Source organism: Camelus dromedarius, chromosome 13 (genome assembly GCF_036321535.1).
Source record: "Camelus dromedarius isolate mCamDro1 chromosome 13, mCamDro1.pat, whole genome shotgun sequence".
NCBI lineage: Eukaryota > Metazoa > Chordata > Mammalia > Artiodactyla > Camelidae > Camelus > Camelus dromedarius.
In genome coordinates, this window is record NC_087448.1 from 64,910,630 (window position 1) to 64,935,024 (window position 24,395).

At 45.3% G+C, this 24,395-nt stretch overlaps 1 long non-coding RNA gene across 1 annotated transcript in view; it reads right to left on the reverse strand.

The window, feature by feature from the left end:
- Positions 1-24,395, reverse strand: part of LOC135322787 (uncharacterized) — a 30,209-nt gene continuing 5,814 nt past the window's right edge. Inside the window, exons 3-4 of the long non-coding RNA XR_010383670.1 lie at positions 2,940-3,132; positions 1-763 (exon numbers count right to left, since the gene is read on the reverse strand). This is a non-coding gene — a long non-coding RNA (uncharacterized LOC135322787). The remainder of the gene's footprint in view (positions 764-2,939; positions 3,133-24,395) is intronic.

The following is a 24,395-nucleotide window of genomic DNA, read 5'->3' on the forward strand; positions in this document are numbered from 1 at the left end:
AAATAGATCCACATAAATACAATTAAATGACCTTTGACAAGGAGCAAAGACAATACAATGGTGAAAAACTCATTTTTCAAGAAATAGTTAGAACAACTGGACATCCACATGCAAAAAAGTAAATCTAGACACAACTTACATTCTTCACAAAAATTATCAACACATTAGTCTCTTTGCATTTTCTGCTTCTTGTGTCTCTTTAGCAATGAGTTGTTGGATATGAAACAAATGATCTTAAAGAATCTTCAAGATAGCAACTATTTTTAGAGATGTGTGATGAGTAGAGTCCCAAGTAATCTGTTAGAAGGGTGGTCCAGCGTCTTCCACTGATCTATTAAAGGAATCATATTGTTAAGTATAGCTCCACAGACCCAGGTCCTAAAGAGGATCAGATGACAGAGGGCAGGAGTACGAAATGTTATATGTTCTCTATCTTCTCTCATTTATTCACTCATTCAACAAATACTTATCAAACATACATACCACTGGTTTCATTACCAGTCAGTGGTAATATTGGTTAGGATTAAGTTCATCTGCATATAAGCAGAAAAACCAAAACAGCAATGGCTTAGAAACATTAAAGTTCGTTTTTCTCTCATGTAAAGGAATTCCAGTGGTAAGCAAACCAGGACTGATGTGGTGATTCCAAGGTCATCAAGGACCCAGGTGCCTTCTCTCTTTCTGCTCCACTGTCGTAAGTGTGGCCTCCATCCCAATGTCACTTGACTGTCCAAGATCACTTCTGGTGCTTCTGTCATCTGTTCTGCATTTGGGAAGCAGAAAGGAGAAAGAGTAAGAAGGGAAAAGAGGAATCAGTCATACCCTTCAACTTCAGCTTCTATTTCATTGCCCAGAATGCTGTCACATGGCCATTCCTAGATTCAGAAGAAACTAGGAATAAAATCTTTCAGCCAGGCACATTAATACCCTGAATAGAGTCTGGGATGAATGGGAAATGGATATTGGGTAGGCAACTAGTTGTAGTCTTTATTTTACAGAAGATACCAGGAAAATCTTCCCAGAGGAGGTGGCATCTAAGACGAAACGCAAAGGATGAGTAGAAATCAGCTTGGCAAAGACATAAGGAAAGAGGAAATGATATGTTCAAAGATCCCAATTAAAAGGAAGATCACAATACAATTGAAGAGCTGAAATGTTTTTCATTTAACTGGAAACTAGACTGAACAGGTGGTGTGGGCGGGTCTGGGCAACGACATCACAAAGGACCTTGTGAGTACCGTCAAGAAGTTTCAAAATGATCCTGGGGGCAAAGAGAAGCTACTCAAGGATTTTAAGAGGATTGTCTTGCAACTGAATTTGCATTTTGGAAGATCACGCTGGCCACAGTGTGGAGAACAAACTGGAGGAGCCAGCGTGGAGATTTGGGCATCTGTTCCAGAGATCTACAGAGAAAAGATGGCAGCTTAGACTCCTGTGGGCAGAAGCTGGTGGATTTCAGGGCTATTTATTAAATAGCAACTACAATTTTTAGGGAGGGGTGGGGGATAAGGAAGAGAAGAGGAGAATAAGCCTCAGATTTCTGACAACATTCTGGATGAGCGTTGGCTCAATTCCCTGAGACGTTCCTTTCAAGACCCTTTCACTGTCATTCTTACAGTACTTCGCCAGGGGTCATTCGGGCGTGTAGCTGAAGTTCCCAGTGCTTGGTTGACTCTGGCTATTCTTGAGCGAACTGTGCTAAGCACCATAGCCCCTCAGTGATCCACGCGGCAGTACTGATGAGATGTAGCAAAATAAGACTTGATGCAGATGTACCTGTATTAAAAACGAAAGCCCGTCTCCTCCTGCTCCTGCTAGCAGAAGGAGCAGAGGGTGGAGTGCTCGGCTAGCAGGAGGAAGGTGCACGGAATAGACTCAACAGAATCCAAGAACCCTGTGTCATGACTGGAGGACTGAATTACAAGTTTCATTTCCCCCCAAATCCATGGCCACAGGGGGTTCCCAGCTCTAGATGAGAGGTGCGGCATTCACCCTGAATCACAACCCCCCTGCACCCCAAGAGCATCTGCACCCACAGAGAGGAGGGGAGAGAAATCAGAAGGGTGGCTGTGCTCTCTGGACGGTTCCCTCGGGGTGCAGACACCCCATTCTCTCAGGGAGCAGAGGGGAGAAGAGAAGGAAAAGTCCTTTGTTTGTTGTACTACCTTTATTGACAGATATTATGCAACAAGCAAGGAAACAGATGTTGGATTAAGTGACTGGGGCTTCAAAGATTCAAAAGTTAAGTTTCTTCCTCTGGCAAAATCAGCCTGACCACATTAGCAGAGTATATATAGTACTAAAGTGTTTTTGTTCCTGTTTCCTTTTGAATAAACTAGATGAAAACACTACTGTTTGCAGTGTTAAATGGATTTCATAACTAATACAGGATGTGGCTAAATTCATATTACTGTGATAATTTTAATTGAATTTCCTGACTCCTACATACTTAATTGTCAACTTTTAACACTGCATTAAACATAAGGTTCCAATGTTATTAATATGAAATACATTCCTGTGATTCTATTTTGCTTATCATTCCTGAATATTGTGTTAAGTCTATTTAAAAGACATCCCACGAGACACCTATGTGTTTACTGCATTAGAAGAAAAACGGATGTTCTCACATATCCTGAGAGATAGTGCCATTTACATTGTACATGAAGGGTGTTGAAAACCACTTAGAGAGCGTCTTAGGTGGCCAGAGGCTTTCAGTAATCTGTAGCATCTGATTTTCTCTGTAATATTACGAAGTTAGAAAAACTACCCACCACACTTTCCAAATGCAAATGCCTATTTCAAAAGCACCCTTGAAATGAAGAAAAACAAAGCATTTGAGGCACAGCCCTAGTTCTCAGGCTGTGTTTGAATCACACTCACAAGTTAGAAGTGACACAAGTTTATCAGCAGAACATCTGAAACAGTCACTCCTCACTCACCCGGCACGTGTCCATTAACCCCACTATGACACATGACACAGCAATGACCTCTGACAGCGAAGACAACCCTGAGCGATCCAGGCAGGTTTAACAGAGAATGTTCACTAAATGCTGTTTGACTCTTTGAAACACCCTAAAGAGTCTGGTCATTTTATGCAGGATTGTAACAAGCTTCGTTCTCTGAAGTCTACACCTACAGGGAGAGAATAAGGAAGAATGAGGATGAGGATATGGGAACGTTTGTTGAGCACAACTAAGTGCAAGCAACCTGAGCACATTACTCTATTTAATCTTGAAGAGGTACTGTTGTCCCATTTTACAGATGGGAACACTGAGGGCTGAGAGACATCACACGTGGTAAAGCCGAAATCCTAGACTAGTTTTGTTTGATTCTAGAGAATCATCATCATAATAACAATACCTACTAACATTTATTGGATGCTTTCTATGTGTATCAGATATTGCCCTGAGCACTTGATCTCTGTGATATCAAGCCCAGACCCTGTGAGACTGCCAAGGGAGCATGTATCCATGCGGGGTTCCCCTGGGCCCCGGGGATTGCTTCCTCCAGGCTGGTAGCTCCCATCACCTCCATGCCACACGCCCAGTGACTCAGACCTCTGGCAGCAGCTCAGCTGTGATGGGGAACAAGACTTGATGTCACGAGTTGACAGATGTTGCCCTAAACTCAGCACCACAGTGACCATTGGGCCGTTAAATGCTGACCTTCCTGTTTAACTATGACCATTTTTTTTTCTTACCACTTTGAATGCTGGAATTGGTGGCCAAGAAGGAATCACCCTAGAAGTCAAAGGCCACATGCCTGATCATAAGTTTCTGAGAAGCCCAAGAGTGGAAAGGGATGCTAATGTGTTACAGAAGGAAACTCCATGGGGAGCTTTTCAAAATGTTCTGGTCTCAAACCCCATGGTGATGGATGGGCCCGTCCCATCACGAGGACGGCTCCTACAGAGGCTCAAGCCAGGAGCAGCCACTGGGGCAGGGCAGCATGGTACCCAGGCCACGCCCAACCCCCTCAGTAACGTCCCTGCCTCCCCGATCCACAGATAGGCCTTGTAGGTTGCTGCTGCCTTTTCCCCTGTGTGTACTGGCAGGGAGGCATCCAGGCTAGGAGCGAGTAAGGAGCGTGGAGATACTCTCTGTCCCCATGCACGAGAAGGCACCTCCTTCATGCTGGCCAGCGTCACGTGGCCCAGCTGCACTTGCAGAGTCACAGAACGTTCCTTACAGTAAAAGCTAACATACATCAAATGCAGCACGTGCACCGGGCACTGTAGTGAGTGCTTCGCATCCAATGCCTCATTTAACATGGACAAAAGCCTACTGTTGTCACCCTTTCTACAGGTGAGGAAATTGAAGCTCAGAGAGTCCCAGTAACTTGGCTGTAAACACACAGCAAGTGAAAACATGGTACTCAAAGCTAGACCTATAGACTCCAAAGTCAGTGACATACTTGTTTGCTGGAGGCCCAGGGGCCTCAGGCCACTGGTCCCCAGCACATGTCGACCTGGTGAGGGAGCAAGGTCAGGGTGGCAGAGCTGGGGAAGAGGGCAGCCCTGCGACCGCCAGGGCGCCATAGCCAATCCAGAAATGATCTGACCACAGAATTGTCCCCTCCCCAGCCAAAGGACAGTCTCACAACCTTGATGCGAGTTCCAGAGCGGAGCCCAGCGCAAGACCGTGTGAGTAACGATGGTGCCAGGAATGGCCTTGCTCACATAGTGAGATGAACACTTTGGCAAGCCCTGAATTTCCCAACAGGAATCAGAGCCTGTAAGCCACGTGGAGACATTCTGCCAAGTGCCGGGGGCTGATGGCAAGCTGCCTTCTCAGAGGCCACAAAAGCCCCCAGCAGAACCTCCTACGGACGTCTTCCAGTCGAGCATGCTTGCCTCCGAAGCATCTGCGAGAGCCACCCACAGGCTGCCAGCTAGCGGCCGGGCCCCGGGAGCTCTTTCAGCCCAGGGCAGCGGGCAGCCCGCAGGAAGCTTCCTGCCAGGCCCCTCGCCAGCCCACTGCCTCTCTCAGGAAGAGCCAGGGACCCAGGGAGGGCAGGAAAGAATGAATGAAACCTCCGGAAGTGGACCGCTCAGGCCGAGTCGCCCCACTGATTTGTGCTGACACCCATGCTTACTCCTCAAGTCTCCCCCTCGTTGCCTCACCCTCTTCGCCCTTGGACCTGGGCGGCCTCCTGTGAGGAGTGCATACAGCCTTCCTACACCCAGGTGTCGCCCTTGGGAGAGAGTAGAAAGGGTCACCCAGCTCCTCCCTCCACAGGGACAGAGAGATGTTCTAAGCTCTTTGTGAATCTCTGAACACTCAGCTCAGGTCTTTTCTTTTAAGGTTAATACATCCATCACTTACCCTAATGCTCATTCAGCATCCATTTATAAAGAGCCATGGCTGGGAGTTACCTCCACGGGGCACCTCTCAGGGGAATCACAGTCATTTAATGCAAGGCAGGTAAGAATCTCTCGAATCCCAGTGTGACCCCATGATTCAGATTTATGGAACCAAACTTTAGAAGAAATTTGATTCAGAGTAGAAGAAGTTGGATGGAGATCTCGGAATCAATGTGACTGCCCAACACTGTTTCTGGGAGTGTCAGGTCTTAAACCACTGCATGAGGTTGGAGGGCCCAGGCAGATTTGTAGGGGACATGTAGAGGATGCCCCCAAGACACACACACACACACACACACACACACACACACACACACACCCCTATGCCCGCCTCTCAGAGACAGCCAACGGTTCACATGTTCCCAACACTCCCCCAAGAGCCTAAAGATTTTCCAGATTCAGAGGTTTCCAACTCTCCCGTGTACACCATGAGAGTTACAGTTAAAAACTAGCATTTTTGTTTCTGCTGACTTCCTGGAGTTGTACAACACCAGGTTCACATTGGAGTGAGCTCTATGTAGTTTTTGCAGGGTCTTCCAGATATGTCAGGACTCCGCCTTTTCACAGGGATCTGGGAAGGGAGGGGATGGAGGGGCAGAGATGGGGGTGGAGGAACCCAGAACTACAGAGCTTCCCACAGCAGAGGCAATGCCCCTCCTCTGCCAGAGCTGTGACACTGCTTTCCCTGGTGATGAGAAGTGATTTCTGTCCCTTTTCTGGGTGCCTCTTGCCTCACCAGCTTTCGGATCAAACACACCCCAGACAAGGATGGGGGAAGGTACAGTTTTCTAACTTTGGGGTTGGGGCAGTGCAATATGAGAGGCCAGAAGTTGCAATCCTGTCTCGCTTAGTCACTTCCTGCAGGAAGCCCCAGAGGGTCAGGTCTGCAGAAGGACAGTGTCCCCTGTGGACACTTCCTCTTTCCCAACCTCTGTGTCACTCCCCGAATTGGTCTCCTACACACCCCTACAGCCTGGCGGCTGTTTCACAGTATTAGCAATAAGATCCTGTGTTCTGAACCCAAAGCACGCAGTTCCCACTGAATAACAACAACACATCCCATTACTAGTACCCACTGCAGCAGACGCCAGGTAAACGCTCTGAGGATGAGGACGGTGGCGGTGATGATTCTGATAATTATATTCCTGAAAACAGTGGTCCTTCCTTCTCCTTCTTTTGGGGGACTCACACATCTCCCAGGAAAGCTTAGCTTTAGAAAGTAAATGAAATTGTGCTCACCAGACTCTAGCTCTGCAGCAACAGTGACCGTGACGTTTCTAGGGGGCAAACTGATGGCTCTGGATAAGGAGTCATTCTTATCTTAGGTTCCCTTCAGAGGAAAGAAACCTGCACTCTCCAGCAGAAATGCACCGAAGAAGACCTCTGACTTCTGGCATCTTTTTCCTGCTTTCTCCTGCACGCTCCCGTGTTTGCGTGTGTGTGTGTGTGTATTTTCCATTTTTTATGGGGGGGGGGGAGTAACTCAGGTTTATTCATTATTTTTTAAACAGAGGGACTGGGGGTTGAACCCAGGACCTTGTGCGTGCTAGGCATGCTCTCCAACACTGAGCTACACCCTCCCCCTGCACTCTCCCTTTGGAAGAAGACTTGGCATATTGACCGGAAAGCTGGGGAGAAGAACTGGGCTGCGCAGCTCGGTGCCCTGCCAGGACTGCCCTCCAAGTTCATTTCACCTTCTGCTTCTGCCATTTGACCTGCTGCAAATTAAATGCAAGAAGCTTCAAAACCCTCAAATTCCGGGAACCACATTAGTTCAGAGTGACAGATGAGATTATTTTGCTGAACCCTCATTCCCTCAACCCATGGAGGTGGTCCGCCTGTCGGGCAGCTCCCCGGCTTCTTGTTTTGAGCTGCTGCTCTGTCTTGTTCATGCAGGGCACTGAGATGTCCCTTGTCCTTCACTTGGCACAAATGCTACATTATGTATGAAATCCATCTCTCGTCTTTTCCATTTGTCTGCAACCTCTTTTAAAACACCCACTTGGCATCAAAATGATTATAAACCCATTTATGAATATGAGTCCTGAGGAGGCAAGGTAATACTCCTGTCTGCAGGAGTCATCAGATAGCACAGAACAGGGTTATCTCCATCTGTTTAGATGATCATAAACATGAAAACACACGGTTTTAACACAGATCCCTTGCAGAGACCTCTCACAACTCTGGGCCTACAGCCAGGTGCATCCTCCCACCCAGCCTTTGGCAGGGGTTCGGACCCCGTTTGAGACACTCTTCACTCTTTCTCAAGTTTCCCTCAGTGCTTCCTTGCTTTGCCCCATATCAGACTGTATTTGGTGCAAGAAAGAGCGTTATGAATCCACTGGGGTTTTGCTCAGGCCTGTTCTAGGATCTATAAAAGCAACGTTTATGTCCTGGTGGTTTCCTAACATAATCTGCCCAAATATTACCTCCAGGCTTGATGTCACTGTCATATAAGGCAATTTACATGAGATGCTCTCTTCCACTTGGGACTTATGAACAGGGCTTTTTATTTCTCAGCCTCTGATTTGCACTGAAGTTGACAGGCCTCAGCAGCACAATAGAAGGCAGTGAGACAGAGACTTCCTGCAAAACTCGGGTCTGAATTCCTCTGCCCTCACAGTGGCCCTGCAGCAGACTCTCGCTGGCCAGGCCTCTGCGGTTCCTGCCTCTGAGGGTCACTGGCTGACCGCTGGAGAACAAGTTCCGGGCAGAGGACGCTGCTCTTCATGCTGGGAAAGGTCACACGCTAAAAATATTGATGGCAGCCTCTGTCAGCAGGGAACACTTGGCAGGGAGGAAGAAGTGCTCTGGGATAGAACGGCCCCATCCTTCAGGGGATGATGTCTCAACCAGCCCGGTCTGGGAGTGAGCCTGGTGCCCAGCCCTCCGCAGGGCTCTGAACACAGGGAGCTCCCCCCACCAACCCCGGAGCTGGCCATCTAAACTGTTTCCTCTTGGCATAAATGAGATCTTGGCCCTGCCGTGTCCCTAGGCTCTAAACCAAGGAGTCACCCTTCCCTGCTCACATCGAGTGCCTCGTGGGTCCACCTCGGCAGTGTCTCTTTCCAACCCCCCAACAGTGTCTCCGTCCAGACTCTCTCATTACCTCTCGTCGGGACCATTGCAGTGACCTCTGAAATTATCTTCCTGCTTCATCACTCCTTTTGACAACTCATATTATACACAGCATCAGAATTATCATTCTTTGTTTTAAACAAACAAACAAAAACATAAAACAAGAAGGAGGGTATAGCTCAGTGGGAGACTGCATGCTTAGCCTGTACAAGGTCCTGGGTTCAATTCCCGGTACCTCCATGAAAAATAATAAATAAACCTAATTACCTCCTCACCTCAAAAAATAAAATCAAACAAACAAACATACAAACAAAAAACAAAAAACATTACGCCCACTGCGTACAACACAGTTGCAAGTCCTTGAAAATCAAGGCTTTCCCCAAACGGTTCCCCCAGCCTTCATTTCTATATCTATTGTCGCATAACAAATTACCTCCAAATTTAGTGGCTTAAAGCAACAAAGAAAACATTTACCGTCTGTCACTCTCTGTGGGTCAGAAATTCAGGAATGTCCTAGCAGGGCAGTTCTGGCTGGGGGTCTCTCATGAGTTTTCAGTCAGGATGTCAGCGGGGGCTGGAGTCACCTGAAAGCTTGACCTAGGGCCGGAAGACCCACCCCCAAGATGGCTCGCGCACGCAGATAGTAAGTCGGTGCTGGCTATTGGCAGGAGACCTCAGTTCCTTCCCCATGGGGGTCTCTCCCTAGGTTGCTTGTGTGTCTCATGACAGGGCAGGCAATCCAAAACCCAATGAGAGAAGTGGCAACATCTTTTGTGACCTAGTCTTAGAAGCCGCACAACATCACTTCCCTGCCATGTTTAATCAGTCGCACAGACCAACCTTGATACGATGTTGGGTGAACTACGAAAGAGCATAACTACCAGGAGGTGAGGCTCACTGGGCACCAGCTGGGAGGCTGGCTACCAGATTTTCCATCTTGACCTTCCCCCTCCCATCCTGGGCACCCCGCAGGCAGCCACTCAAAATGATCCTCCTCCCACTTCTAGCTGCCAAAGTCTTCTCTCTCCTGCCAGAGCTCACTTTTCCATGAAGACACCCCCAGATCCCATAGCCTTTAATAAACTCCTCGTTCACTGAGCACTTTTACTTGTTACCGGACTTAGCACACTCTGCCTTGTGAGCTGGGTGCAAATTCTACTTCCAAAAGACTGAAAACTCCTAAAAGAGAGAAACTGTGACATTCACATTTTCACCCAATCCTCGGCAAAGTACTGGAAGAAGATGCTCTATAGAAATGTATTAAATTGAATTGAATGTGCCTTTCTTCCTGTCCAGGTTACTGGCTGAGAAGAGGCTACTTCATTTAGCATCATACCATGTGCTGGCTGCTGGGGACAGACATGGTTCTTGCTTCCGTGGAGTTTTCAGCTTAGCAAAACACCGATAAATCCTCAGAAATGACTGGACAAATGACACTACATTTAGAAGTCTCTATTTTGTCAACTCAATGCATTCGAATATTCCTGAAAGTATTTTAAAGTAAGATTTTGTAAAGGTTTTATGGCCCAATCTTTCCACTTTCTTCTCAGCTCTTCTGTGATGGTTCCTATTCATTCATTCACTCACTCACTCATTCAGTCACCTACTCACCCAGACACTCAACAAACACGGAGGAAGACACTGTGGGGATTCAAAGATAAACGAGATGGTTTCTCCTTTCAAGACCTTCATAACCCAGTGGAGGAGACAAGCAAGTACACAAATGACTATAACACAAACGGGACCCCAGCAGCGGCAGGTTCCGACAGTGATGCAGGAGACGGCCCTCCGCCAGCGCGAGGGGCAGGGCCCTCGCTTCTGCTACAGGAGCTGCTGAGAGCCCAGGAGCCACCACAAACTACATCAGAGACAAAAAGCTGAGTCCTTTTTTGTCCAGCAACATCTGAACACTAACCCCTGAGTCCCAGAACAAAACATCCTTGTCAATCTCTCTCTACGCAGGGAACTGAGAACCAAGAAAGGAAACAAGAACAGGGACACACTGAAGTTCTCGAGGTGAAACGTGTCGGCAGCGTGGAATCAGCCTGGTCCTCACCTCGGACTGCCCAGTGCTGGCCGTCCCGCTCTGGACCGCGGCGGCCGGCCCGGAGGGCACAAGCCTGCGCTAGTGATTCAACACTAGTGACGCCAAGGAGTCTAGAACCTGCTGGTCTTCTAAGAAGAAGGGAAAAAATAAAAACATGCTCAGATATTAATTCCCAGGGAGTTGTACTATTCTTTGCTGTATTTTTACTATTATCATTACTGTATTTTTTTGATCCACGAATAAGAACACCTGGGCAGTCCCGTGGTTTGGAACATGGGTCTAGTAATCAGGGGGAATATTTCCTTCATTGCTGTCCCGGAACCCTGGGACGTACGACTGCTAAAGCAAACCTCATAAATGCTCATTTATTTTTAATGAGAGTATTTTAATGTATGCAAAATATATTATACACATAAAAAGGATTTATAAGATATACGCAGTTTAAAGCTTAATAAAATGAACACTATGTACCCAGTACCCCGCTCAAGGAATATATGTCAGATTGTTAGTAATAATAAGAGTTAGTATTTTCTGAGCATTTATGTGCCAGACACTGTTCTGAGCACTTTACAGATATTGTTGGACGGATGCTCACAACCACATTATCAGTTAGGCAGAGGAAGCAGAGTGGAGGAGGGGCAGGAGGCTGTGCACAGAGTGCTTATGGACTCCTTTCACTTTCAAGAAAACTTCCTCGGGACACATTTTGACAAATGAGGATCAGTGACTGTGTAAAATGTCAGAGAAAAGCTTCAGCTTTCCAGATGGAACTCAAGCTAAGGGAAGAGTAGGTGGTAACAGTTCACGCCCCGGGCACTTCCGGCCCAGAGATTACAGCAACACTGTTCCAGCAAGCCAGCCCAGTGCCCTATCACAGAGCCAAGGGCCGATTGGCAGTTCACTCCTATAAAAACCCTCCTGCGAAACCAGATCCGGCCTGCGGCTGCCAAACACCAGCAAATTTAAAGGATGTGAAGGCAGAAACACAGGGTAGGAGAAGATGTAATGATAAAAAATCTCAGTCTCCATGTGTATGTTTGGCTGGGTAACGAGGCATGGGCACTCATATTTTGCATCAAATTGCACACTTTATCCCCAAGCCCCAGGCATGATGTTTGAGCCAAAACGATCATGGGAATTTTTAATTCCACAAATAACTTTCAAGAAATAAAAACAGTTTCAATGGATACTTATTTCCATCTTAGTAGGAAGGCATGCAAGGGCCATAACCTCTTTTTGCCATATGTATTGGTGGAAATTAAGCAAGAGATCTTTGTCAATGATGCAGCGTCAGAAGACAGACAAAAGACAAGAAGGTCTGAGGCTGCGGTTTCCTGCTGCCCCAACAGGCAAGCTCCTGCGCGGGCACTGGCCCTGGGCGCTGAGTCCCGGCTTCCTTCCCCTTCCCCTTCCTCAGCTCACACTCTCACTCTCTGCCCCTTCTCCTCCACTTCCACTTTCTTTCCTCCCACTCACTCTCCACTCTACCAGCTATATTTGTCTTTCCTGCCACACCCATTCTTAGAATAACCTTCCATTTCCAGCACTCAAATTCCTCTTCTTTCCACCCTTCGGTACTCAGAGCTCGTCGCAAACAGGCCTGCGTTAACAGCTGGTTTCAGACTCCAAAGCATCAAATGTTTTGTGCACTGACACAGGTAGGCGACATACGGGTATGAAGGGGACCAGGACCTACTGGCCTCGGAGGATATCCGACCCAGAGAAGGAAGGAAGGAAGCAGACAGAGGTCCACATAACTGAAATCCAGGCTCAAGTTGTTCTATAAAGGTACTAGAAAGATAGAGTTAAAAATACCGGCGAGCCCAGTCAGGAGCCGAGATGAATTCCACAGACAGGTGGGGGTTCCTGGAGGAGGTGGAAACTGATTAGAAAGCCTGCAGTTCTTACCTCTAAGGTCTCCTGTGAGGACGCCAAATAGAAAAGTTGGAGAATAGACTCATACATCTTCAAAGAGGGTTGACAGAGAGTTTCAGCACCCACATGCATCCCTGTGGGGATCCCTCACTCTGAACACAACCACCCTGTTGCCTCTGCCTCCAGCTCACAGCCAGCTTTACGTTCTCCAGGATTTTTGTCTAGAAGCTCAGCAGCCACTCCAGATACCCCACCTACACCCGGTAAGAATATCTTCCCTTTTTAAACATTTGCATTTGATACTGCTTTGGAGGCTGAGGGAGATTACAGGAAGGAGGGCAGCCATCTCGAAGATCTCCCCTTCCTACCAACTTAAAAGTCCATCAACAGGTAATTGGATAAAGAAGATGTGGTACATATATACAATGGGAAACCACTCAGCCATAGAAAAGAATGAAATAATGCCATTTGCAGCAACAGGGATGGACCTAGAGATGATCATACGAAGTGAAGTAAGTCAGACAGAGAAAGACAAGTATCACACGATATCACCTATATGTGGAATCTAAAATGTGACACAAATGAACTTATTTACAAAACAGAAACAGATTCACAGACATAGAAAACAAACTTATGGTTACCAACGGGGAAAGGTTGGAGGAGGGATAAATCAGGAGTTTGGGATTAACACATACACACTACTACATATCAAACAGATAAACAACAAGGCCCTACTGTATAGCACAGGAAACTATACTCAATATCCTAGAATAAAACCATAATGAAAAAAATATGAAAAAGAATATATACATATAACTGAATCCCTTTGCTGTACACCAGCAACTAGCACAATACTGTAAATCAACTAACTTCAATAAAAAAGTAAGTTAAAAAAAAAAAAGATCTTCTTTTCCCTGACCTGGAATTAAGACTCAAACCGCACCCAGGACCCTCCTGTGCTTTACAGCCACCCCAGGCCCGTCTGTGTAGGGCTTCCAATCAGGCCATCGGCACTGACTCAGGACAGAAGGGCCAGTGAGGCAGTGCAGAGAGAGAGACAGACCTGCCCTCTCTGGGCCTCAGTCTCCTCATCTGTAAAATGAGAAGGTGGTCCTTGCCAGCTCCCCCATGACAGGCTGTCTCTGTTTCCTTCCTGTTCTCCTTCTGTACATCCTTCTCTTCCAATAAGATGGGCTCCTTCCCAATTTCTGAAGCCACTGCTCACCATCTGCTCATCCTCCTGTCCCCTCCTCTCCCTTCCTTTCCAGGCCGTGGGGGTCTGCTCGTGCTCTTTTTAATGTCCCCCTCCTTTGCTCATTCTGCCTCAGAATGCTGGCTTTTCTCCCCTCGCCTGGGCTCTGCTGGAGAAGCAGCCAGACAGGACCATCCACGCTGCTGGTACTTTGGGGCCAGCTCTTCTGAGGTTCCCCTCCTTCCTCCCGTGGCCAGGCCTGGCCTCCGGCGGGCACCCACACACGCAGGAGACAGGAAGTAGGCCTTTCGAACTGTCTACTCAGCACTGGCAGGAGAGCCCTCAGATTTCTCAGTGACGGCAGAAAGAGCCATTAACCTCAGCCTGACTTGCAAAAGGGAATTTAGAATCTCTGAAAGGCCAGCAGACCCAGGTTGAGAAAACTGCCTCCTTTAAAAAAAAAAAAATCATGGTTGAGACTTCAGGGAGGAGTTAACCAGGCTCACTGTGAGACAGAAGCCAGAGTCCTTGCAGGCTGCACGGACAACAGGGCCTGACAAGAGCACATGCTCAGGGGTGGCGGAACAGGTGAGTGCATGAGTCTGTTGCAAAGGACATTCCTCCTTTTAGAACTGTTGTCAGAGAAATGGGCTTTTTTGGGGAGACACTCCATATGGAAAGATAACAAAACAATGCATGTAAAGTACATTTCCCTTTGGGTCTTTTGGCTGGAAGCTTCCTCCCTGCCTTCCTTCTTTTGGAGTAGCTTCTAAAAGAACGTGACTTGAACACATCCGTTGGAACAGCTTGGAAAGGAGAGGAGCCAGCCTAGGTGACTGGTTCCCCGCTGTCCTCTTCTCCACGACCGGCCATGCCTTCCTCAGTCTCCCTGGGAACCAGCCCGAGAAGCAGCCGCCAATCAGAGCTCCCAGCCCCCAGCCCAAAAGACACCCCCACACACAGGGGGTGGATTTTAAATGAAGGTGATAAATTTATCTATTCTTATCACCTGTGTTAGTCTTGATCTCTCCGTGCACAAAAAGCCCTTCAGCATTTGTGCTTTGTGGCACTCACCCAGCATTTGATGAAGACTCTTATTATTTTAATCCTGTTAATGTACATGCCCAGTCTCCCCAGCCAAGCCTGCTCAAGAACGGGGACCACGTCCCATTCGCCTCTCTAATCCTGGTGCCTATCAACGTGTCTAATTCATTGTCAGTAGATTCTTTTTTTATTTTTTATTCTGGTTTATTACACAAATAAAACATGCCCACGGTAGGATTACATGTTTATTGGCGGAGTAAATCACCACAGCACAAAATGCACAGCCTCCAAAGCAATTAAAGAAATGCAAATGTTTAAAAAGGGAAGATATTATACATGTACTATATTAAGACAAATCAATAAAGATGATAAAATGCTCTGCAGGAATGATTACAGGAAAAGAGCGTGCTTAAACAGCGTTGGAGGGGTGCAGCCACCGGGGTCAAGACTTTTGGGCTTTTTTGATGACCAAAATTTTGGACTTTTTTGATGACCTGGCAGCACCCGACAGGAAGCATAAAGATCCTCGTGGCTTTCATCTGGGATATGAATGTTCAACCTGGCGCACGGGCGTCCTGACGCTGCTCCTCTGTTCTGTATTCCGGAATAACTTGTCATTCCAGCCCTTCTCCCTGCTGTCCTCTCTCTCTCTCTCTGTCCTCCCTCTCTCCTGCCACCTCTTTCTGCTGTGTCTGGGCTCAACTGCATTGCCAAAAGCCAGTCCTCATTCGCTGCAGATAGGAGATTTCTCCCTGAGCTAGACACTCCATCTGTCCTTTCAACATCCTCTCCAACATAAGTCCTGATCCCTCCTATCAGAATAAAACCAGCCATGCTCTGTGAGTCATCACCCACGGCCAAGGCCAGGTGGCCATCCTTCCCTCACCGGCATGCGCAGCAATACCCAACAGCTGAGCGTCAGAGGCTGCCCGTGGAGGCCCCACGGGCCAAGGCCAGCAGCCGGGGTGTGGGCTACACCCTCCTCCTCCTCCTGCAGGCAGTTCCGGGACAGCAGGAAGGGCATGGCCCTGGGAGGCAGGACTTGGGCTCAGGTTTTTCAATTAAAACTAGTGTTTGCAGTTTGCTTTTCTGATAATGAAATTGTACATGTTTATTATAGTAAAACTGGAAAGTAGAAATAAACAATAAATAAGCAAACCAACAAACACCAATCATCACCCCATGATTACCTGTTACCTCCTCAGCAGGGAGCCTTCCAGGATTTCTTGTCTGCATATACGCTGGGGTCAGGGGGCATCTCATAGTCCTCTACTAATCTGTGCATTTAAAAATGGTTAAGATAGTGAAGTTTATGATACGTGTTCTGTTTTTTTTTTTTTTACCACAACTTAAATAGGAAAGAGACGCACAGGATTTTTCATAGCCCTAATAGGCGCCGTGGAAGGCAGCTGTTGTGAGCCCCAAAATCTCCCCACCCAGAGGACTGCCTGGAGTCAAGACACTCAAGTAGAAAGAGACAGAAGCCATGCTGCTGCTGGAGACAGGACTGGTGGAAGTGTCAGAGATCAGCTGGAGAGGGATCGCCCACTCGAAGGCACAGACACGCACAGAATCCCCAGCAGAGGAGCCACTGCACACCCTCCACCTGGGGGACAGGGCCTGGCCATTGCCACCTCATGTGGTGCTCCTCTAACCAGCCATCTTTGGTCCAGGGCCCTCTACTGGGTTGGCCAACACTCTCTCAGAATTCTGTCTCAGGCTGAGGTCTCCCCGTCCAACTCTGCATCCTCTGTCATCTTTTACAGTCATCATCCTGCAGTAAACCTCCTGTCCTCAGAATTTGAGCTCAATGTCTGTTCCCTAGAGGACCCAAATCTGTAATGGAGAATTTCAGAACTGGTTTCCCTAAATCATAGTGAATGCTGCAGGTTGAGCCAGCATCTCTCTTTACAATGTGTGAGCACGTTTTGCCCTTCTCCTTCAGCTTTGAAACACCAACACTTAACATCCTGCTCCACATATTTATTTATCCTATTACATTTTGTATAAGTCAACTCTCACTAGATAGTATTGTGGTAACCTAAAATCTCTGTAGCTTACAACAACAAAGGTTTATTTCTAACTCACTTTGTATGTTACTGGTCCCCTTTAAATGTCTTCTCATAACAGAATCCAGGCTAAAGGAACAGCCTCTATCCTGGACATGAGTTCCAAATGGCAAAGGGAAGAGAGCAAAAATGCTGGTAGAAACATTCAAGGTTCTCCCACTCACATTTTACAGGCCAAAGCAAGTCACATGGCCAAATCTGACAATGAGGTTTGTCCCAAGGCAACAAGCAAGAATATCTAATGCTTCTCTAGGGGAGCAAATATTTCGAAGGATACAAAAATGCCAGGGCTGAGGCTTCTGAGAGTCTCTTGGCCCTTCCCACATTGTGCCAAGATGACTGCTGAAGCTCCAGACATCACAGCCATATTCCACACAGGAAGGAGAAGGAAGGGGCAAAGATAAACAGAAAGAACTGCTAGCTGAGTCTGTCTTTTCTAAGAGTTTTCTTGGCAGTCTTTCCCATGACTTCCACTGACATTTCATTGGCCACTCTTCTCTGCAAGGAAAGCTGGGTGTATTATTAAGCTGCCACTCTCAAAAACTTAGGGGTTCTATTAGTAAGGAAGCAAGATAATATGAATATTAGGTGGTTAACTAGCAGTTTCTGCCACTCCAACATAAGAGAGATAACTTTAAAATTCTGTAAGATGCAGGACCAAATGAAGCAAGTTGAATGATGACACTCAAAGAGAAAACACAGCCTAGAACTTTCTGTTGTTGTTGCAGAGCTGCTGGAAGCTGATCTACCTAACAGAACCCTGGTGTGTTTCTGGGCTTGAAGTCAGCAGCTGGGTTGGAGAGCAGAAGCAGGAAGTGGGCTCAAAGTGACAGATTATGTGACTGTCTTGCATGAACAGCTACTCTTTACACACCATCTTCCCCGTCACTGCCCAGAGAGCCAGCATTTACCCGCAGACAGAACAGAAAAAAATCCAAAGACACTGAACAAAATATTCAAGGAGAGCTCAGACTCTGGTTCACAGGTTGGAACCCCAGAATTCAGCCTTTTTTAGGCCCTTATTTGGAGGCTCCTGCAGCCTGACAGCCCTCTTCTTAAGCACCTTCCCCAGAGCTCTGAGCCTAAAGTCCTAATTGGTGGACACCCTTTGCCTGAAAATAGACAATGGCTGAGGAAGCCCATGTCAGCCCCTTCTCTTCCTATTTCATATATGAGCAGACTTTTGGGGCTCATGAGGCAAATGAGGGGCTCTAATGCAGGGCCAGGAAGAGCGTCAGTTGGTGATACCAGACCGAGAGCCAGGCATTAAGTGAAAGTCCTGTAGGCTGAACCATGAGATGCCCCCACCCCCAGCTCTTTTATACCCATGCAACAAGAACAGGTTGCTACAAAAATGAAACATTCAGAGAACCACAGAAGAGTACTTTTAAGTTTTAAAATTCTGCCTGCCATAAATATGAATATTAATACTGGGAAGAGGATGGTGGTGGACTGGGACACTGCAAAGTAAATCGTCTTATTGAAATGTTAAAAGTTAATGTCAAAGTCTTCCAAATAGGTCAATAGAGGTGATAATACATAGTCTAGAATTTTGAAGGTGACCACAAGCAGAGCTGAGTGAAGAAACTGGAAAGAAAGAGAGAGAAGGAGAGAGGGAGGGAGGGAGAGAGAAAGGGAAGGAGGAAGGGAGGAAGGGAGGAAAAGAGAAAGAATATTGTCTCTGAGTTGTCAATTCATGGAAGGGAAGGAAAGGTGGGAGACCATGACTTTCCACTAAAACCTGCTCCGTATTATTTGATCTGTCAGCATGCACATGCACTACTGTAATAAAAATAAGTGGAAAAAATCAAATAGGAGGATTGTGTCTCCAACAATGAGGTCTGGAAATTCAGTCACACCATAGGCATCAAGCACCTGCTCATTAAGACTCAGCACTGTTGCTCAATTACTAGGAGACAAAAGCCACCTGGTCAGAAAGTGTCCAACAGATCTGGTAAGATGGAACCACTGCAAGTGATTGCAACAATCAGGGTAGACACGAACTGATGCTCACGGGATGCCAGGACTCTTCCGAGAGATTTATTTGCCTGTCTCTTTTAATTTTCATAACAGTTCTAAGGCCTTGGTGTTTTTATTATTATCCCCGATTTACAGACAAGGAAACTAAGGCAGAGAAGTAAAGAAACATGCCCTGGTGCCGGGCAGTAAGCAGTGACAGAATTTGAAAGAGCCTGCCAGCAAGGCTCCCACCTTAGCCGCTGTGCTTTGCTGCCTGTAAGCTAATGCCCTAGGTGTCGACTGCAGAAGTACTGGGCCGTTACAGTAGTGGTAGGCGAGCCCTACATTCTGTTATTAGAGTTAAATTCACATAATGGCCACTGACGTTTTTTTTAACCTTATTGCTTTGCCCAAGAAACACCAGGCCCTGCCTGCTGTTTGCCATCTGTGTGTGACCATTTGGGGGACCCCAGTGACTTGGGCCACCTGATTCCTTGTACAGAGTTTCAGGCTGCATATGGAGAGATGATGTGTCCATGAAGGAAAGCACTGGTCTGGGGTCCCTCCTCTCTTACCCCCAGAGGGGCACCAGCCTGGGCAGGTCCCCGCCTCTCTGAGCCTGAGGTTCTTCATGTGTGAAAGATGGTGAGGGCATGCCCCTGGGTTGCAGTGTGGCTCTCATAAGAAATGCATGGCAAAAGGCCCTGGAAACTTTTATTTATGTAGGGGACATCTATCAATACTGACTGTATTAGAAATTAAAACAGGAGTTTTAAAATATGTATTATTATGTTATGTTTTTAAATTACAATTAAAAAACCTACAACAGGTTAACCTAAGTAGCCTATTTTTATGAAAAATAACTATATTTTCCAAAACAAAAAGATAGTGAGAAGAATGGCACTGTTTTACATCTTTGCCAAACTCTTAATGTGTGGTTAAATGGAGGGCAACTGGATTCTCCTATTTGCTTCTGCATTCAGTCAGTTTCATCAGCACACAATCTTGTACCCTGGAAAACACCACTGTACACATGCTCGAAGTTTTAACTTCGAAGATCCCTGAAAGGTCTCAAGGGCACCCAGGGGTCCCTGAACCACGTTTTGAGAATGACTGCTCTAAAGAGTGTTTGGAAATGAGTAGGGGCATTTTTCGGTTGTCCCAGATAGTTGGGAGGAGAAGTGGTCAGGTTTGCTGAACATTCTGCAGAGCCCCAGACAGCTCCACACAGGGAAGAACCACCCAGTCCCACACCGGGGTGCCCAACTAGACACTTGGTTCCTCGTAGGAGATGGTCTGCACTCCTGTGCTCAGCACAACATGATTTTATAAGAGCTCAGAAAATATTTTTGCATTTGCTAAATGGACACGATGGAACCAAACTGCTGACCATGAAGGTTCACACATTAAAATAATGAGTCTAAATCTCAGAGGTTCCACTAATAATGAATCTCAACCTCAGAGCGTCTTCATCGTGTAGGCTTTTCACTACCACATGTAGTAAGACAGGAGTTATGGCAGGTCCCAGGCAATGTCCTACCAAACAAGCTGGAAATTGTTAATCACATGGTTTTCCTCGGTGGCCCAATGACTAGCTGTCTGTGCAAAACAGTAGTCCCTGTGGTGACTGTGCTCCAGGGAACAAGAGTGGAGCTCCAGGTGTGGCAGGGCTGCCTGACAGGGACAGCACGTGTACAGGTGGCTTCTTGCATATTCCAGTGGAAAACGTCTAAGATAATGTCTGTTAGGGTAGCAGCCCTGAGGTTGGTTTTTTTCAACCATATTGTAAATCATGAATCTGACTCATGGCGGACTCGGTGGAATACACAGGGATGTCGGGTTCTGGTTGGCTGGTCTGGAAGCCCTGCTTTCTGTGAGCTGCCTTGGAGGTGAGATTCAGAACCCAGAGGGATGAACGTCCTGCCTCCCTCATCAGTTCCCTGGACATAATCTACTTCTCTGCTCCTGGCTGCCTTTTGATAGTAACTGTCATCAATAAACCTTATTAGTTTTCTCATTTGTTTGGCTTTTCTCAGAGAGCCCTTATTTTGATTTTGATTTTATACCTACCAAGTTCCCTCAGAGAGGATATTGTTATCTGTTTTCTTTTTTTTTTTTTTTTTGCAAAAGCTATTCGTGCTGAAAAAAAAATTCTAACAAAAAAGCGAAAGAGCATTGTCATCTTTCAGGCAATCCTACTCTCCAAAGATAATTATTAAATATTTTAGTATGTCTCCTTCAAGATCTTTTTGCACACATACACAAATATGTGTGTGTATATATATATATATATATATATATATATATATATATATATATATATATATATATATACTATACGGAGAGACTTCCTGTAAATTCTACTGGAACAGCACTGAATGTATGGATTAATTTTAAGAAAATTTACATCATATAGTATTTTAAATCTTCCCATCTACATACAAACTCATACAGACTCTCAACATGTGTGATCAAGTCAAACAAGAAACTTCTAAGAGAGAGCAGAAATTAGAATAAGGCATTATTATATGCATGTATCTGTGTGACAGGGACACTGTGCTGTGCACCAGAGAGTCACACATTGTAACTGACTGGACTTCAATTAAAAATAAATAAATAAATAAATAAAATAAAGAATAAGGCATTATTTCTACAACAACCATGACTTTGGTGGTTTTGATAAAGAGTTCTCACCTGCCTTTTAAAATATTGTTATGAAACATTTTAAACACAAAGATTAGTTCAAATAATAACAACCTACAGAATAGGGGAAGATATTTGCAAATCATATATCTGATAAAGGGTTAATATCCAGAATTTATAGGGAACTCATACAACTCAACAACAACAACAACAAAACAAGTGACCCAATTAAAGGGGGGGCAAACGACTTGAGTAGACAGTTCTCCCAAGAAGATATACAAACAGCCAAAAGGCACATGAAAAGATGCTCAACACCATTAATTATCAGAGAAATGCAGATGAAAATCACGATGAGTTACCACCACCTCACACCCATTAGGATGGTCACTATCAAAAGAACAGGAGATACCAGGTGCTTGCGGGAAGGTGGGGAAAGTGGAACTCTTGTGCAGTGTTGGTGGGAATGCAGAATGGTGCAGCCATTGTGGGAAACAGTGGGGAGCTTCCTCCAAAAACTAAAAACAGAACTACCATATGACCCAGCAATCCCGCTGCTGGGTATATAATCCAAAAGAATTCAAAAAAAGCAAGATCGCAAAGAGATATTTGCATACCCATGTTCATTACAGCATTACTCACAATAGCCAAGAGGTAGAAGCAGCCAAATATCCATTGATAGATGAATGGATAAAGAAAACGTGGTCTGCAGCTAAATATAGGTATATTTACATATATACATACCATATACATATAATGTGGTCTTTAAAGAGAAGGAGATTCTGACACTTGCAACAACATGGATGAATCTTAAGGATGTTATGCTACATGAAATAAGCCGGCCACAAATACTGTTATGATTCCATTCATATGAAGAGTCTGAAGTAGTCAGATTCATATAAACAGAAAGTAAAACAGTGGTTGCCAGGCACTGGGAGGACAGGGAAAAGAAGAGTTGCTGTTCAATGGGTGTAGAGTTTCTGTTCTACAAGATGAAAAAGTTCTGGAGCTTTTTACACAACAATATGAATATTCTTAACACTACTGAATTGTACACTTAGAAATGATTAAGATGGTAAAAATTTTTGTTATGTGGGGTTTTTTCCACAATAAAAAAAAAACAAAAATCTGTGTACTCACCCTGGGGCACTATCAAATCCTAACATTTCACTATAATTTCGTCAGATTATTTTTTCCAGGAACAAAGCAGGGCAGACAATGGTGGAGCCTCCTGTCTCCATGACCCTCCCATCCTGTTTCCTTCTTCAGAGGTATCTGCTTTCATGAGTTTGGTTTTCATCATTCCTAAGCATGTTTGATATTATGACCACATGTAGATGTTTCCATAAATAATACACAGCATTGTTCTATTTACCACTTTCATATAAATGGTACCATACTATACCTATCTTTTGTGCAACATCACATTTTAAAATTTATACACATTGGTAAATAAAGGTTCAGTTCATTATTAAAACTGCTATATAGTACTGCAATGTGTAAATATACCATGTTTATTCATCCACCATCCTTCTGATGAGTATTTCAGTCATCTAAAATGTTTTACTATTATGGTAACTCAACAACAACCAAAATAACACCAAACAACCCAATTAAAAAACGGGCAGAGGATCTGAATAGATATTTTTCCAAAGACACACAGACAGCCGACAGGCACATGAAAAGATGTTCAACATCACTAATTATCAGAGAAATGCAAATCAAAACCACAACGAGGTATCACCTCACACCTGTTAGAATGACTGTTATCAAAAAGACAAGGAATAATAAGTGTTGGAGCAAATGTGGAGAAAAGGAAACCCTCGTGCACCATTGGTGGAAACGTAAATTGGTGCAGCCACTATGAAAAGCAGTATGGAGGTTCCTCAAAAAAAAAAAAAAAAGAATAGAACTACCATATCTACTTCTGAGTGTTTATTCAAAGAACATGAAAACACTAATTTGAAAAGATACATGCACCCCTGTGTTCATTGCTGCATTGTTCACAATACCTGAGATATGGAAAAAACCTAAGTGTCCACTGATGGATGGATGAATAAAGAAGATGTGAAAGAGATACACATACACAGACACACACACACACACAAACTCACACACACACACACACACATACTTACAGTGGAATACTACTTAGCAAAAAAAGAAAGAAAGAAAGAAATCCTGCCATTTGTGACAATATGGATGGATCTTGATGACGTTATAACAAGTGAAGTAAGTCAGCTGGAGAAACATAAATACCTCATGATTCTCATATGTGGATTCTACCCATCCGTGGAATCTAAGAAAAATGAACAAACAAAATACAAACAAACTCATAGACCCAGAGAACAGATTAGGCTTACCAGAAGGGGAGGGGGTTGTGGAGTGAGCAAAATAAGAGGAAGGGGCCAAGTGTACAGTGAAGGGTGGATCACTCTGCAATGTACACAGATGTTGAACTATAATGCTGGACACGTGAAACTTACATAATAAAAAAATTTTAAAGAAAAATAAATAAATGAATTGTATCACTATTATGAACAATACTGGATCGAATCACCTCAGGAACAGCCTTGTCTACACAGCTCTAGGAGGGGAAGTGTGCACTGGAGGGAAAGGGCCTCTCCAGGGTCACCAGGATACTGACAAGCTGTTCTTCAGGGCACGTGCCCGAGTCTTCACCCACAACAGACAAAGTGCCAAGTGCTCCCATCCACACCAACTGAGTTTGTCAGGCTTCCTCGATTCTGCCAACCTGCTGGCTGTGACATAACATCTCGTTGTGAGTCAGTGTTTCCCAGATCATTAGAAGAGTTGAGTGTCTTCTCAGGAGTTTACTGACAGCATGTATTTCCTCTCCATTGATGTTTTGCCGGCTTTCTGTTTTGTTGTTTGTCTTTCACTAACTGGTAGGCATCCTTTATACATTCTGGATACTAAGGCTTTGTTGGTTACATGCGTTGCAAATCCTCCTCTCAGTCCATGGTTTTGTCTTTAAATTTATTTTTTGCTTATTCATTTAACAAAAGTTCTACTACATTTTAAATATAATCAAATACATCAACCCTTTGTTTTACATTCATACTTATTATGTTATGTTTATGAAATCCTTTCCTCCTCCAAGGACAC